Raw genomic sequence first — 16,039 nt, 5'->3', positions numbered from 1 at the left:
CCTGTAGAATACCCTGCATAAAGTCCCTGGAAGGACCGTCAGGTGAGAGACTGGCATCTGTCTCCCCAAACTGGGACAATGGTGGTAACCTGATGTGGCCAGCAATGTGTGGAGGAGGGCCCCATGGTACCACCCCAGGATGATCCTTGTGGGCCATTGCCTATCACTTGTCTGTCTCGTCTTCAGTTTGGGATGTGCCTGAGGATAGTGACCCTATCCTATTTCTCTGCACATCCATGGTGACTAGTAAGCACTCAAGAAATACTTGTTGAAAGAAGACAGACTGAATAAGTGTTGTAGGTAACTTCCATAATCTAAGGGTTACAATCGTCTCCAACCAAAATCTTAGTCAATTCCTAGCCAAGGTTATTGGTCCCTTTAGACCTTGCAGTGTGATGATGTATATAACCTGGTTTAACACAATGACAATAAAATGCTTGATAAAGTAACACGGTGTTTTAGGCATGGTTAAGTGTCCAAGTAGGAATTTAACTTTAAGTTTCTGTTTCTATTATTAATGAGACAAGGGGAAGTGTTGGAGGAGTCCAATTTCATGGTATAGAATTCAGACACATGCTAAGTTCAAGAGCTTTATTTGTCAAAGGCCTGTAATTGAGGGACAATCTCTCCTTCATTTAAATAGTTAGCTGCAGTAATATGGTTCATGAATTTACTCTATTTTTAATTGCTGTAGACATTTGTTCAACATCTGCTTTTATAGCCATTTAACTAGACACGTTGCTGTAATAAAATGTGTAAATTTGTATTGAGTGCCATCATCAGTTTTTACTGGAGTATATCTTGTACAATGCAATTAATGTCTTCTAGAGCAACTACTTTTCAAAATATGCAGCACATTACAGTTCGCAAAGACATTTTCTGTAGAAATATATGCACAGGTGAACAGGTGGCTGAATGAAAAGAGAACTATTCTCTAGAGCCCTGTGGCATTTTTATTATATCATGTGCAAAATTGTCAAATGCTTTAAGAAACAGATAAGTAAATAATGATTTAAGGCAAAGAATACCAAAGCCGGATTCTGTTTTCTTCACCTCACCTCTTACAGTAACCTGTTTTTCTCATCCCCGACTAACACAAGGTTGGTTCAGTCACAGACATATTTGAGGATTAGCCATTATGTAGATGAGATGGCAAATATTGCATTCCATGTGGGGAATGTAGGCAAAGCTGGATTAGACTTAAACATAATTGTGAGACATAATTGTGAGTGGTGTATTTTTGGATCCTTAGGGACATCAAAAACCATACATGTATGCATATATGTGTAAGCATAATTGTCCACTTTCATGGGCATGTTGACAATCCTTTCCAGAACTCTCCTTTCCAAGTACCCCTCAGTTTTAGCATCTCTTCCTGGAATTTATTATTTTCACAGCCTCTTGTCACTTTAAGAGAACTATATCCATATCCATATCTATGTCTATCAGCTGCTTTTTCATTCGAGGGAAGCTGATGGGTTAGAAACAAGAGTGGTGAGTCTCAGGTGGGAAAATGTAACTTTTTGTTTTTTCTTTTTTAAGACAGGGTTTCTCTGTGTAGCAGTCCTGGCTGTCCTGGATTCTCTCTGTAGACCAGAATTCACAGGAATTCCTCCTGAGTGCTGGCCAAAAACAGCTTCCAAATGGAAGAATTCTCTAAGGTGGCTGTCAGTTCACAATGCTTCCAATCATGCCATCACACATGCCTTGACAAGGTGCAGGTTTTCCTGGCCAATCCCACCTCTATAAACCTGGGTAGGGAGTAAGAATGCTTCTGGGAGCCTGGCCCCATTGACATTTGCAGTGTACTCTCCCTCCTACAAGGCCCAAGAAGGGGTAAGGATTATTTTTAAATTGATTTTAAAAGTATGCTCAGGCTTTTGATGTTCAATCCCAAGCATTGCCCTCTTAGGACAGAGGAAGAAAATTTTGTTCCTCAAAATGGTGACGACAATATCAACTAGAAAAGAGGAAAGCAAGTGTGACTACGTTAGACTATTTTCCTTATTTTTCAAGTGTTTTCTGGGTCCCCAAATACTTATGTTGTTTCTGTTGGCTTGTGCTGCCTTCATCTCTGTTACCAGTATTTGTACTCTTGTCAGAATGTGTAGATCAAATGTCTAGTGCGATGGCTAGACATAGCTAAAGCTCCTCCCTAGGTGTTCCACACTCCTACCAAGAGTTCATCACTTGTATTTTCAGTGTGTGCCTTATGTGGCTGTGTGTAAGTGACACACATGTGCACACACATGGGCACGCGTGTGGCAGGAAGGGACTTCTATGCCATTCAGCATCACTACCCCATTAGGATTATCAGAGCCCTAGAATTGTGGGTAGAAGAAGATTTCTTTCTTTTACAAAGGGTGAGAAAAATGGGAGGGTGTTCGGAAGAGGGAATGAGGAAAATTGTGTGTGTGTGTGTGTGTGTGTGTGTGAGTGTGTGTATGTGTGTGTGTGTGTGTTGATCAGAGGGAGGGAGGGAGGAAGAAGAGAGAGGGGGGGACTATGAGTGAATGTGGAGGGAGGCGGGGAAATGAAAGGATATTATATATTTTTTGTATCTGTCATTTCCCTGCTATCTCCCATATGACTTCTTAATCCATCAGAATGCTGGGAAGATAATGTTTTGGGCGAAATAACATGAGAGAGAGGATAGACTCCCAAGGACCAATATCTTTATTGCTCGGAGGATAAACGGATTATGTCAGCCATTTTCTGTTGCTGACAGCTTTTCTTATTAACCGATTTTATTTTTTAATCTTCCAGGGAAGAAATATGGTTTTATGTCACAATAAAACGCCGGTCACATCTAATTCTGCCCTCAAACAAACAGATTTCTGAAAGCCTTGCAGAGAAATTTGAAATAACTTTAAAGAGGGGGGTTTTTGGATAAAGTCTTTATCCAGGGGCTTGTTCAACTGCAGTGTAAAAGGTTTACAGAGAGAGGAGAGGAGAGAAGCAGTGGGAGGGAGGGAGAGAGAGAGAGAGAAAGAGAGAGATAAGGGCAGAGGGAGAGAGGGAGAAAGGGAGACACACACAGCTGCTTTTACTTGGTGATCCCTCTTCAAATGCAGGCGTGTCAGGAAAATGCAGGCTGTATGAAAGACGGTTGGGATATGAGCACAGGGACCTGGCTTCCTCTGGGGTTCAGGATGTGGGAGCTGCCTGCTCATGCCTCCAAAGCCTACACCTTTTCTTAGATTTTCTGTAGGCATTACCAGCTAATGACATTTCTTCCAAGAATGATAAACAAACGTGAGAGGCTTTCAGAACTCAGAGACACTTCTAGATCCCCCCAGCCCCCATGATTCCTTTCTGAGAAACTCCAACCTGTTCAAGGATTTAAGTCTTCACTTACCCCACACCCCAAGAAAATCTTCTGTCAAACACCCCGCAGGACCCTGCTCCTCACTCACTGCCACAGCCTGTAGCAAATTTGGGGCTATCACTAACGTTAAAAAAAAACCTACTGGCTTCTTCCCTTCTCTTCTGTGTGGCACAAGGCAATTTAGCTAGACAGGGCCCCTTGCCCACTAGGGACTTAGCCCAGAAAAGGCCCTTATTTTGTGCTTCTAGTTTTGTGTGTGCCCTGCTTGCTGCGGACCCAGTACCTTGATTGATAATGATGACCACGTCTTACACTGTACCCTGCTGGAGAGTATTGGTGATTTAGAGCACTTTAAAAATCTGTGAAAAAATAAATCTCTTGGATCTTCTAAGTTTTTTTTAATAAAAGAAATGGGCTTAAAAACTCTTAAACCTTGGACAGTTTGGGACAGTTTTCTCTTTTCCCATGGCAAGTTTGAAAAGCTGTGCCAAGAGGGAAGATAAGAGAGACTCATGTGGGAGCAAGAGCTGGACTTCATCTCTCTATCTGGAGACACAGAGAACTGGAGGTGGGGAACGGTGGGAGAAAGATTGCTTGAGGTCTTTCCTCTCTGCAGTGAACTGACATTGTTCCAAGACTGAGCCAGAGGGTCACCAGGACCCACAGCCCGAGCAGCAGAACCAAGTCTGTGAATGTCCAGGCTTTTGACTCCAAGCTGTGATTCAGAAAAAAAAATGTGGCTACCAAGTGAACCAAGTTTTCCTGCAGGTGTGAATGGGCTGCTTACAACTCTGCAGTCAACACTGACAGTGTCTCTGTCCCTTCCATCTGGAGGAGGTAGATGCCATGCTGCCCTGTCTGCGCTGACATTTGTGATGGCCCCACAGATAGCCCTGGGTAAGAGCCACGTTGATACAAGAAACTGAGTCATCATGAATAATAATGATGATGATGGCTATAATCTTGTTTTTGGTTTACCAAGCACTTTATATGCATCAGCTTAACTCCCCACCCCATATCATACCAGCTTTGAGATAATGAGCATAATGACTGTGATAATATTGATAATATCATTATCCATAATATTCAGAAACTATTTCTTTATCTATGTTAGACATTTTAATACAGGGCCTTGCTATGTAGCTAGGCTGGTCTAGCACTCACTGAACACAACAGCCTTGAACTCACAGCAGTCCTCCTGCCTCAGTCTTAGTAGTGCTGGGATTATAAGTATGCATTTCCATGCCTGGCTCTATTTATTGTGTCAAGTGTGTACATCATTTTTAACCCTTACAATCCACCTCTGGTCTACTTCCTAGATAGAGAAACTGAAACAAAGGCAAGATTAACAGTTTTCTCAAGGTCTCACAACAAATACTGGCCAAGCCCAAGATGGTTCCAGAAACATGGCTTTTAATTCAACATACAAGGTCCAGAAGGGGAGAGGATGCTTAGAAAATATCACCCAAGTGAATCAGTGGTGGATCTGGACCTTATGCTGGGTTTTTAAAACCTGCATGAGGTTTTAACACCTCAGCTTATATTTCTACCCCTCCATTTCTCAGTTCCACACACCTAATTGTGTCCACTTATAGGTCTTTGAACCTGTGTTCTTTCCTCATCTTTGGAAAGCAGCTCACTCAACTGTCAAGTCTCAGGTTCTTACGTCCTTGGTGAACACCTCTTAAGCTTGTTTATGACCTTTCTCCTCCTCTGTATTCATCTCTCACTCCATTCTTCCCATGAGTCATGTCTTTATCTTCCCCCTAGACTAGGAGTCTGTCATGGGCAGTGATTGAGGTTTTGTGCTTGACAAAGTGCATGGGTGAGCATCTTTCACTAAGGTACATCCTTACTATTAAAGGGAAGAAGTGTTTGTGTCTAAGTCTAAAGTATCTTTATCACTCAGATAACATGGTGTGAGACATCTGCACCCCCTGCAAGGTGGCTAATCAAGGAGTTCCTTTTATGAGAACACATTTCCAGAACTGTTGTCGTTCAGGAACACAAAACCAAAACCAAATCTATCACAATGTAATTTTTTTACATAATCCTGTAACAAAATACTGTAATCACTCATGTATGGCACCACGAAAGACTCACCCTCATACTATACACTTCACCACATGGGCTCAGAACTTTCCTGCGATGCCGCACAGTTATTTCACTCTTTATTTCCATGTGAGTATCTCTAGGGCACTTTCATAATGCAGTGTAACTGAGGACTTCATAACTGTTGTCCTACAGACACAGTCTTAAAGGACATTAACAGATAATTGAGAGGGAGGGAAGGAAGGAGGGCGAAAGGGAGAAAAGAAGTGCAGGGAGAATGCGTGGGAGAGAGCCAGAGAAATACATCCACGGGCAAGGAAGCATGGAAAATGCAGAGTTAAGTTACCTTAAATTGGTTTCCTGAGAGCAGCACTTTAAAGTGCCTGATCACTCAGTGTTTCTCAAATTTATTAAAACAGGAAATCAGTTGTGGGGTTTCTGGGGAACATTTCTTATAAGAATATGCCTGTAACAATTTGGTGAGCATTTCTCAACTCTTATGTATATGTGTGCTTGGCACATTTTTCATTTCTAAGTATATTTTTAATTATTGTATGTGGGTGAGCCTGGGCAAACACACACACACACACACACACACACACACACACACAGCACTACTGGACTTTATAATTACCGAGTGCTATATACTAATACTACTATTAATGCAAATAGAAATTTGGGACTCTCATGAATACCACTTGACCTACAAGAGGTAGGGATGCTGTCCTGTCCTTAAATTGTTACAAAAGGAATTTCCAGTGTACTTTCCAATCAGTGTGATCATCAGTACAGACTGTGAGCTCATGGTGTGGGTCATGAAGAAACCAAAAGTAAGTCTTTGGCCATGCACGTTACTACAAGGGAAGGTTTTGTTGTTTTCATGCCTTTACAAGGATCAAATGTGTCAGTTATATGAACCAGGATGCATGAAGACCAGAGTGGTTGTCATGAGACATGTTTTTCTAACTAAAATAGTCATAGACTAGATTTTCTGGAAGCATTTGTTAAATGGTAACTGTTTGGTGGTTTGAATATGTATGGTCCCACAGACTTGTGTGCTCAAGTGCTTGGCCCATAGAGAGTGGCACTATTAGGATGTGTGGCCTTGTTGGAGTGTGTGTGGTCTTGTTGGAGGCACTGTGTAACTGTGGAGGTGGGGTTTGAGGTCTCATATATGCTCAAGCCATGCCCGGTGAGACACAACACTTCCTGTTGCCTATGAGTCAAGATATAAGAACTCTCAGTTTCTTCTCTAGTATAATGTCTGACTACATGCCACCATGCTCCATGCCATGATGATAATGGACTAAACCTCTGAAATTTTAAGCCACCACCTCAATTAAATGTTTTCCTTTATAAGAGTTGCCATGGTCATAGTGTCTCTTAACAGCAATAGAGACCCTAGATAAGATAAATGGTAATGGTTATAACAATTTTTGCATATTTTATTATTTGACTCACACTTATGTTTCTGGATTTGTAGTTAGTGAAATATGACAAATATTTGAGAATATTCTTAATGAGTTAGTATTATCTTATATGTCTTCTGCCTTCCATTTTTTTCCTTGCACTTACAATGACAGGTCTTCTTTATTGATTCATGTTGACTTCTTGTGATTTAATATGTTGTATTGGTTTACTGCAACAAGATGCCAGTAAAGACTGAAACAAAAGGCATTTATTCAGTTGTATTTCTAGAAGCCAGAAGTCTGAAATAAAAGTGTCAGATGGACCATGGTCCATTTGAAAGGGAGACTCTATGGAAGAGAGTACTCCCTGACTTCTTTCAGGCTTCAGGCAACTTGATCTGTGTTTCTTGGCTCATGGTTGCAGCTACTACACTCTGTAACCTGTCTTTCTTCTTGTCTCTGTCATCACATGGCATTTTCCTATTTTTATAAGAACAGTTGAATCAGTTTAGAGTCTATTCTAATGATATCTGCAGAGATAATATTTCCGTAAGGTCACATTTGGAGGTATTGGGGGGTAAGTCTTAAGCATATCTTTTTGTTTGTTTTTGTTTAAGTTCAGATAGGGTCTCACCATGATGTGGTGATACCTTGCTTTTACAAAAAAAGCATGCCTGAAGATCAGAGGGTTAAGCTTGTCACTAGCTAACCATAGAGGTCTGGAGGTCTGTATAGACAGACAGAAAGTGAGATGGCTGGGCAGAGAAAAGAATATAGGCAGGAGGAAACAGGAACCCACTTTCTTTTCCTCTGGGAGAGAGGTAATTATCTTTGATCTCTATCATTAAGACCAATTAGAACTCCTGTTACACCATGTAACCTTGGCTGACTTGGAATTCACCCAGTATGTAGACCAGGCTGGCCTCAAACTCACAGAAATCAACCAACCTTTGTTTCTTTAGTACTTGGGGTTAAAAGATGTGTGCTATTATGCCTGGATTAATCATATCTCTTTGAAAGTCACAAACCTGTGAAAACCACTCACTCCTGTTGCGGGATTCCTACCTGGGTCCCATTGCCATGTTAGCCCCCAAATAACACACAAGACACTATATTAATTATGAAGCTTTTGACCATTTGCTATGGTTTCTAATCGGCTAGCTCTGACTTAATCATTAACCAATAATCACCAATATACATATTTTATAAGGACTTATCTTTCTGAGAATGCCAGACTTGCGTTCTCTCCTCCAGGGATCACATCTTGATGATTCTCTTCACTACATTTCCCAGAATCCTCCTAGAACCCTAGTCCCACCTATCTTGTTTCCCTATTGGACAACAATGTTTTCATTTATACTAATCAAATATACACAGAAGGACTTCCCCCATCACACTCCATCTAGTCTCTTCATATTAATCAAGTAAGTGAGGAATGTCCCTAAGATAAAGCCACTGTTTGTTAGTTTTTTTCTGCTACTAACACAAATACCCTGCATATGATATAATGACGGAAGAACTGGAATAACAGAAGTGAGCACTCTTAGAACTAGGTCAGGATTATCAGGCCCGAGATACATGCCCACCGACCTCTGGGTATGGAGGTTGAGGGCTAAGAGCAGTGCTACAAGAGCCCTAGGTTATGAAAGAGAAGAACACGTTCCAAGATGGAGGAGTTGTAACAGTGCAATTACTTGAAGAGTAGGAGGAGGCGGTGGAGGAAGAGGAGGAAGATGAGCAGCAGCAGTAACAATAATACACCAACATCAACTTTACACACTGAATGTCCAGTCGTGGGGCAGGTGCGCCACACCTTTACGGTAATCCCCCAACCACAAAACTGTGTCATGTACATCTCTGCAACACACGTAGACATATTTATAAATAATGCCCACAGAAAAGCTTACACAAAATTGTTTCCTGGATTTTGTTTAACAAGGCCAAAACCTTGGAAAAGTTCTAAAACATTAGATTTACACAGATGAGGTGACCTTGTAATGGCTCTTACCAGAAGCAAATTCAGGATTTATATTGTTATAACAGTGAATGCTTTGCTTAGTTAGAACAAAGGAGTCGCATGAACACTCTTGCAAACCTAAGCTTGAGAGTGAGACATTTGGCATGCGGAAACTTCAGGATGGAGAAAGATGTTAAGAGTAAGAGTTTTGGCTGGTACAAGAGGTTTAAAGATAACAAGGGACTTCTTAGAAAATGACGGATTGTTAAGAGGCCAAAATTCTTCTTCCTGACTATTGTAATAGAGAAACAATAGTGTTGTCTGATACAAAAAAAAAAAAAAAAAAAAGGAAAAAATAACTCCCAGTGTAGGCGCGGGAAATAATAAAAACAGTTGTAGGTAAATACAGTGACCCCTATTTAGTGAAGCCACTCTGTATTGCTAGTGGAAGGAGCTAACGGGGGGGGCAGGGCAGCTCCTGGAGGAGGCTTGACTAAGCTACAAGTAGCAAATAAATAAACAGTGATTGCTAATAACAAAGTTGTTACAGAACCGGAAGACAGCAAACTACATGGAAATCATGTAAAAGAACAAACTGAAGAACAGAAGCCCAGAAGTGCAAGGATGTCTAAACATTTAATTAAAATCATGGTAACAGACAAAATGTAAGTAAATGCATGCCTAGAGGAAAGTGCAATCCTGTGGTTGTCAGAACCACAGAGGTGAGGGAACAAAAGCTGAACTGTACAAAATAAACTTCATTTTATAAGTGATTGGAGCTCAGAAGGTTCTGTTTAAGAGTGGTCTTGAAGCAGGGTCGTCTTTGTCCTGGTGGATGACCCCACATCCATATATGGGTGCTACACTGATTGGACACAGCAGATTTGAATAAATAAATAATTTATTAAGGGAGACTAGAAACTGGAGGGAGATGGGATGTGATGTGAGTTTGGGCTCAGGTTTCTGGAGGAAATTAATAAGATAGTGAACAGCAGATATGATCAAGGCATATTATATACATACATAGCATTTTTAAAGGTCTCTGTTTTTCAGTGAGTGACATTTAAGAATGACCCTCAAGGGAAACAAACAAACAAACAAACAAACTATATTTTGTTGAAACATTTGAAAATGTTAGGGCAAGGTAACTCACATGCCCACTGGGACTTAGAAGCCTGACTTATTGCTTCAGTCCTCAAACGTTGAAGTAGTCTTGAGTGCTCCATACGCTCTTTATGGACGTGCATCTCTTAAGAAATTAATACATAGATAAATGTGAACTTATTAGAATGTAATTATTATTCTAACTTCCTACTCCCACATTACTTATGTTTGAGGGTTGAAGAATAGCACTTCATGTAACAGCCATAAATAAAAATGACCTTAAAATCCTTTTATTGCATTTGTAAGAAAAAGTTGTTCATATGAGTATGTTAGAGCCTATGAGAGAAATTTTTAAAGCAGTGTGGCAGTTGTCTCTTTGCCATGGCAGATGATGAGCGTGTACAACAGATGCCACACAAGATCATTGAGAGAACATACGTACCCTCGTTAAACTTGGAACGAGAAAGGAAAGGGTTCAAAGTGCAGTGTGTCTGCCAATCGTACTGGCCACACAGGCACACCCTCCCCTAAGGGTAAGTGTTAGTGAGGGAGAAAGGGAGACCTTAGGAGTCAGCATGAAGGAAACAACATTGGTGAAACTGAAAAAAGCAAGATAAAAAATTGCAAATGGAGGGACTGGGGAAATGACTCTGGATAAAGTGCTTGCCATACAAGCTAGAGGACTCGACTTGGGCTACTCATCACTCACATAAAACCAGGCAGGCATGATAGAGGCAGAGATGGCATCTCTGGGAAAAGCCAGAATTGGTGAGTTTCAGGACTCGTAAGAGACTCTTAACAAATTAATAAAGTTGGAGCGATGGAGGAAGATCCCTGATGTCAATCGTATTTATGCACACACATATTTGTATGGATTTACACTCATCCGTGCTCATACATATGTACACACAGAAACACACACATGCATGTATGCACACTTACATGCACAGCAACATGTTATATGCAAGACAAGAAATTACCAATGGCAAAATATAACATAGAGGAGATATTAAATGTTGAAATCCTACACATTTTTTAAACAATTTAGTGGCTCCTCCTGCCTGGCGTCTATTTTCTCTGGTCAGGGGCCACATTACTGACTCCAAACTTCTCATCAAACACAGCTTTACCCAGCTGGTCTGTACGGTCTGTACATGGTAGCCATTCAATCAACTCTACCACAGCACCGTTGCCTGGATTTTCTTAATTAGCTGCCTCAGTCCTGATATGTCATCTTCTAGTCAATCCTTTTAGAACACACGTTTTCTGAAGGAAGAGACATTGCCTGTCTGTCACTCTTCATTCTGCACCTGACTTTTTTTCTGGCAGAAATATCTTTAAATAAACCTACCACAAGACCCAGCAACTCCACTCTTAGGCATATATCCAAAAGATGCCCATTCATACAACAAAGATGTCTGTTCCACTATGTTCATAGCAGCTTTATTTGTAATTGCCAGAACTTGGAAGCAACCTAGATGTCCCTCACCTGAAGAGTGGATAGAGAAAATGTGGTACATCTACACAATGGAGTACTATTCAGCAGAAAAAAATAATGGAATCATGAGATTCGCAGGCAAATGGATGACACTAGAAGAAACCATCCTGAGTGAGGTAACCCAGTCACAAAAAGAGAAACATGGCATGTACTCTCTCATATATGGATTTTAGACATAGATCTGGGGAGTGCCAGCCTTCAATCCTATGGCCAGAGAGTCTGGGAAACAGAAACTTTATTTAGTGGCTGATCGAAGAAGAGGCAGACTCCCTTGGTTAAGTACTGAGCTGAACTCAAGAAAGCCAGTAACAGAGAGGGAGGACTGATGATCAAAGGGATTAAGACTGGGCTGGTTTAACCCCCAGAAACAGCTGACCAGACAAAGGTTAACTCTTGAATCCCAGGCATCAGCCTGGGAAGCCAGCATGGGACTGATCAAGACCCCCTGAATCTGGGTGTCAGTGAGGAGGCCTAGGGAATCTATTGAGCCTTGGGCAGCAGATCAGTACCCATCTCAAGTATACACACGGACTTTGGACTCCCATAGAACAATGTGAGGTGCACTCTCACCCTGAACTCTTGGGGAAGGGTCTAGGCCCTGCCCTATATGAAATGACAGACTATGGACACCCCCATGGAGGGCCTCACCCTCCCTGGGGAAATGAGGGGATAACGGGGGGGGGCTCGGGAGGAAGGGAGGGAATGGGAGAGGGACCTGGAACTGACTTGTGAAGCAACCTTGTTTCTTATCTAAATTTAAACTGGAAAATAAAATTAAAAAAAAAGTAGTGAAATTATTATTTTTGGTGCCTAAAATCTCAACGAGTTTGTAAACAACAGACTTTCTTTCTTTTTTCTTTTTTGAAATTTAAATTAGAAACAAGCTTGTTTTACATGTCAATCCCAGTTCCCTCTCCCTCCTCTCTTCCCTTGCCCCCCCCCACCAACCCCCTATCCCATTCCCTTTCTGTTCCCCAGGGAGGGTGAGGCCTTCCATGGGAGATCTTTAAAGTCTGTCATATCATTTGGAGCAGGGCCTAGGCCCTCCCTCACATGTCTAGGCTGAAAGTATCACTCTATGGGGAATGGGTTCCTAAAGTCCAATCAATACTAGGGATAAATACTGATCCACTGCCAGGGGCCGCATAGATGGTCCAGGCCTCCTAGCTGACACCCACATTCAGGGGTTCTGGAACAGTCCTATGCTGGTTTGTAAGCTATCATTCTGGGGTTCATGAGCTCCCTTTGTTCAGGTCAGCTGTTTCCGTGGGTTTCTCAAGCCTGGCCTTGACCCCTTTGCTCATCACTCTTCCCTCTCTGCAACTGGATTCCAGGAGTTCAGCTCATTGTTTAGATGTGGGTGTCTGCTTCTGCTTCCATCAGCTACCGGATAAGGGCTCTAGGATGGCATATAATGTAGTCATCAATATCATTATAGAGGAAGGGCATTTAAGGTAGCCTCTCCACTATTGCTTAGATTGTTAGTTGGAGCCATCCTTGTAGATCTCTGGAAATTTCCCTAGTGCCAGATTTCTCTTTAAACCTATAATGGCTCCCTCTATTATAGTATCTCTTTTCTTGTTCTCTTCTATTCTTCCCCTGACTCAATCTTTCTGCTCTCTTATGTCCTCCTCTCCCCTCCTCTTCTCCCTTTCTCTTTCTCCTAACTCCCTCCTCCCTCCCCTCATGCTCCTAATTGTCTCAGGAGATCATGTTCCTTTCCCCTTCTCCAGGAGACCATGTATGTCTCTCTTAGGGTCCTCCTTGTTTCCTAGCTTCTATAAGTGTTGTAGTTTGACAATCCTTTGTTCTATGTCTAAAATCCTTATATGAGTGAGTACATACCGTGTTTGTCTTTCTGTGACTGGGTTACGTCACTCAGGATGGTTTCTTCTAGTTCCATCCATTTGCCTTCGAATTTCAAGATTCCATTGGTTCTTTTTTTCCACTGAGTGGTACTCCATTGTGTAAATGTACCACATTTTCTTTATCTATTCTTCAGTTGAGGGGCATATAGGTTGCTTCCATGTTCTGGCTATTACAAATAATGCTGCAACAAACATACTTTCTTTATGAGAATCATTGAAGTCTTTCAATTGAAGAGAAAATTACATCAGATAAAAGTCTGGGTCTACACAAAGGAATTAAGAAAGGGTGTCTGTGTGTAATTATAGTGCATCTTATTACTGAATGCTTTCAAAAGGGCAATCAATCAACTGTTTAAAATATGAACTTTGGGCCAGGCATTGGTGGTGCAGCCCTTTAATCCCAGCACTCAGGAGGCAGAGGCAGGCGGATCTTTGTGAGTTCGAAGCCACCCTGGCCTAAAAGAGCTAGTTCAGGACAGCCTCTAAAGCCACAGAGAAACCCTGTCTCGAAAAACAAAAAAATATGAACATTGGGTTATATAATACACATAAAGGTAAAATATGTGGAAACGGAGGAAGAGAATTTGAAGAGAAAACGTCTCTCATACTGAATATGTACTATATCACTGTGTGGAAGCAGTCTATTTTAATACATGTTTAAATCCCTGTTTTTCCTAAGTAGGGTTATTTTTTAAAAACTTCTTCTTCCCTGGGGAATCTTTGGCAAAGTCTGGTGACATCTTGACTGTGATGATTGAGAGAGTGACACCAGAGTCTAGTTGGTAAGACTGGGGATACTATAAATCTCTAACACTTGGGAGCATCACAACAAGGGATTTTCATGTAGGTCAACAATGCTTAGGTGCAGAAACTTTGTCTTAAAACAACTCAAAATGCAAAAGCCAGTAATGTGGTTTTGTGATTGTTTCTTTAGATCACCTTAGTATAGCAAAAGGAATAAACCAAAATGTTAATTGAGTGTTTAAAAAGCGAGACCATAAGAAATCTTTAATTAATAAAAAGAAAGAGAAATCAAAGATGAAAGATGATACATAGGAAAAATAAGGAATAATTACCAAGATTACACTGTTGAAACCACTTGAAATCAATAAATCAAGTGTTACCTGAAAGAAATGTACTTGAAATATAGACACAAAGAAGGTAAATTTAAAAGGATACTGACATGTCTTGAAGGGAAGTTGAGTGGATATGCTAATGTTAGACAGAGTGGCTCTCAGACAATGTATTACCACCAGGAATAAAGAAATTCCATAGGGAAAAGTGTCAGCTCACCAAGAAGTCTTAACTACTCACACACCAGATAAGAGAATTTCCAAACCCATGAATAAGAAACTGATATGACTACAAAAGAAACAAGCAGTCAATAATCACAGCTGGAAATTTTAATAAAGATTATTTGAACATTATCAGTCAACTAGAACTAATAGAATATTCCGCCCACTAGCTGTAGAATGCATGGTTCTGAAGTATATACTTACAACTGGTCCATATGCCAAATGTTAGATTAAAAGGGAGATCCCATAATATTTTGAACCAAGTTAAAGCAATGATATATTATACTTTTGAATGCTGCTAAAGCCATACTTGGAGGAATATTAATAGCACCAATAGTAGAAAGGTGTCAAACCAATAACTTTCCTTTTAATAAGTTAGTAAATTAAACCAAGGTAAATAGAAGAAATAAAATTACGAAGATCAGAAAAGGACATACAAAAAATATAAAAGAAAATGCAAAGAAAAATCAATGCAGTGAAGAGTTTTTTGAGAACATCAATAAAGTTGCTAAATATTTACACAGACTCATTCGGAAAGAAAGGAGAAAAGTAATAAATTAAAAACATCCACTGGAATGATTATATATCTACAGATTCTACAGATGTTTAAATAGTAAGACAGTAAGGAAATACTCTGAATTACTTCATTAATTCAAGTTGTTTAAAGGTAATAATTTAGGTGAGGTGATCAAATTCCGTGAAAGATACAGAATCCCTGAGAAAACATGGCTAATGTAAGAAAGAATTCTGATGCTGCCATCCACAGTAGGATGCCCACAGTTTAGTATATGATATGCTTCGGCAAACTTACTAGAAAGGATTTGAATGCTTTCAACACAAAGAAGTAAGAAATTCTCAAGGAGCTAGATCTGCTTGTTCTTATTGAACATTTATATAGTACATACATCTATCAGAACATCATATTGTACCCCACACATGTATATAGTTTTATATATACTATTAACATAATTAATAGTAGCAGAAAGCATAAATTCCCCCTCTGTATATTTTTTATTTATTTAAATTAGAAACAAGCTTACTTCACATGTCAATCCCAGATCCCTCTCCCTCCCCTCCTTCCCCGCCACCCACCAACCCCCCAACCCCCTACCCAATCCCCATTCTGCTCCCCAGGAAGGGTGAGGCCCTCCATGGGAAATCTCCAAGTCTGTCATATCATCCAGGTCAGGGTCTAGGCCCACCCCCCTCTGTGTATGTTAATTAAATTCTATTTAAACTTAAAAATATTAGCACACATATAAGAAGCTTAAAACCTCCTTATAGAATCCTAAACATATAATACCAATTCTATATAAAATATTTCAGAAAGTGAAAAAGTGTAAATACTATAAAATTCAACCTCCCAAGCCACAAATTATTTTGTTCTCCCGATATGAAAAATATACAAGAAAATTTGAGTTGCTATAGATAAAGACATATGAGTTTTATTGAGAGGTAATCAAGGTCTAAGCCTGATAACTGGATATCATGATTATATGTTGTGACAACAAGGCTAAAAGCCTCTAAG

This window comes from Mesocricetus auratus, unplaced genomic scaffold, assembly GCF_017639785.1.
Source record: "Mesocricetus auratus isolate SY011 unplaced genomic scaffold, BCM_Maur_2.0 Super-Scaffold_100691, whole genome shotgun sequence".
Taxonomy (NCBI): Eukaryota; Metazoa; Chordata; class Mammalia; order Rodentia; family Cricetidae; genus Mesocricetus; species Mesocricetus auratus.
This window is presented reverse-complemented; position numbering follows the sequence as displayed.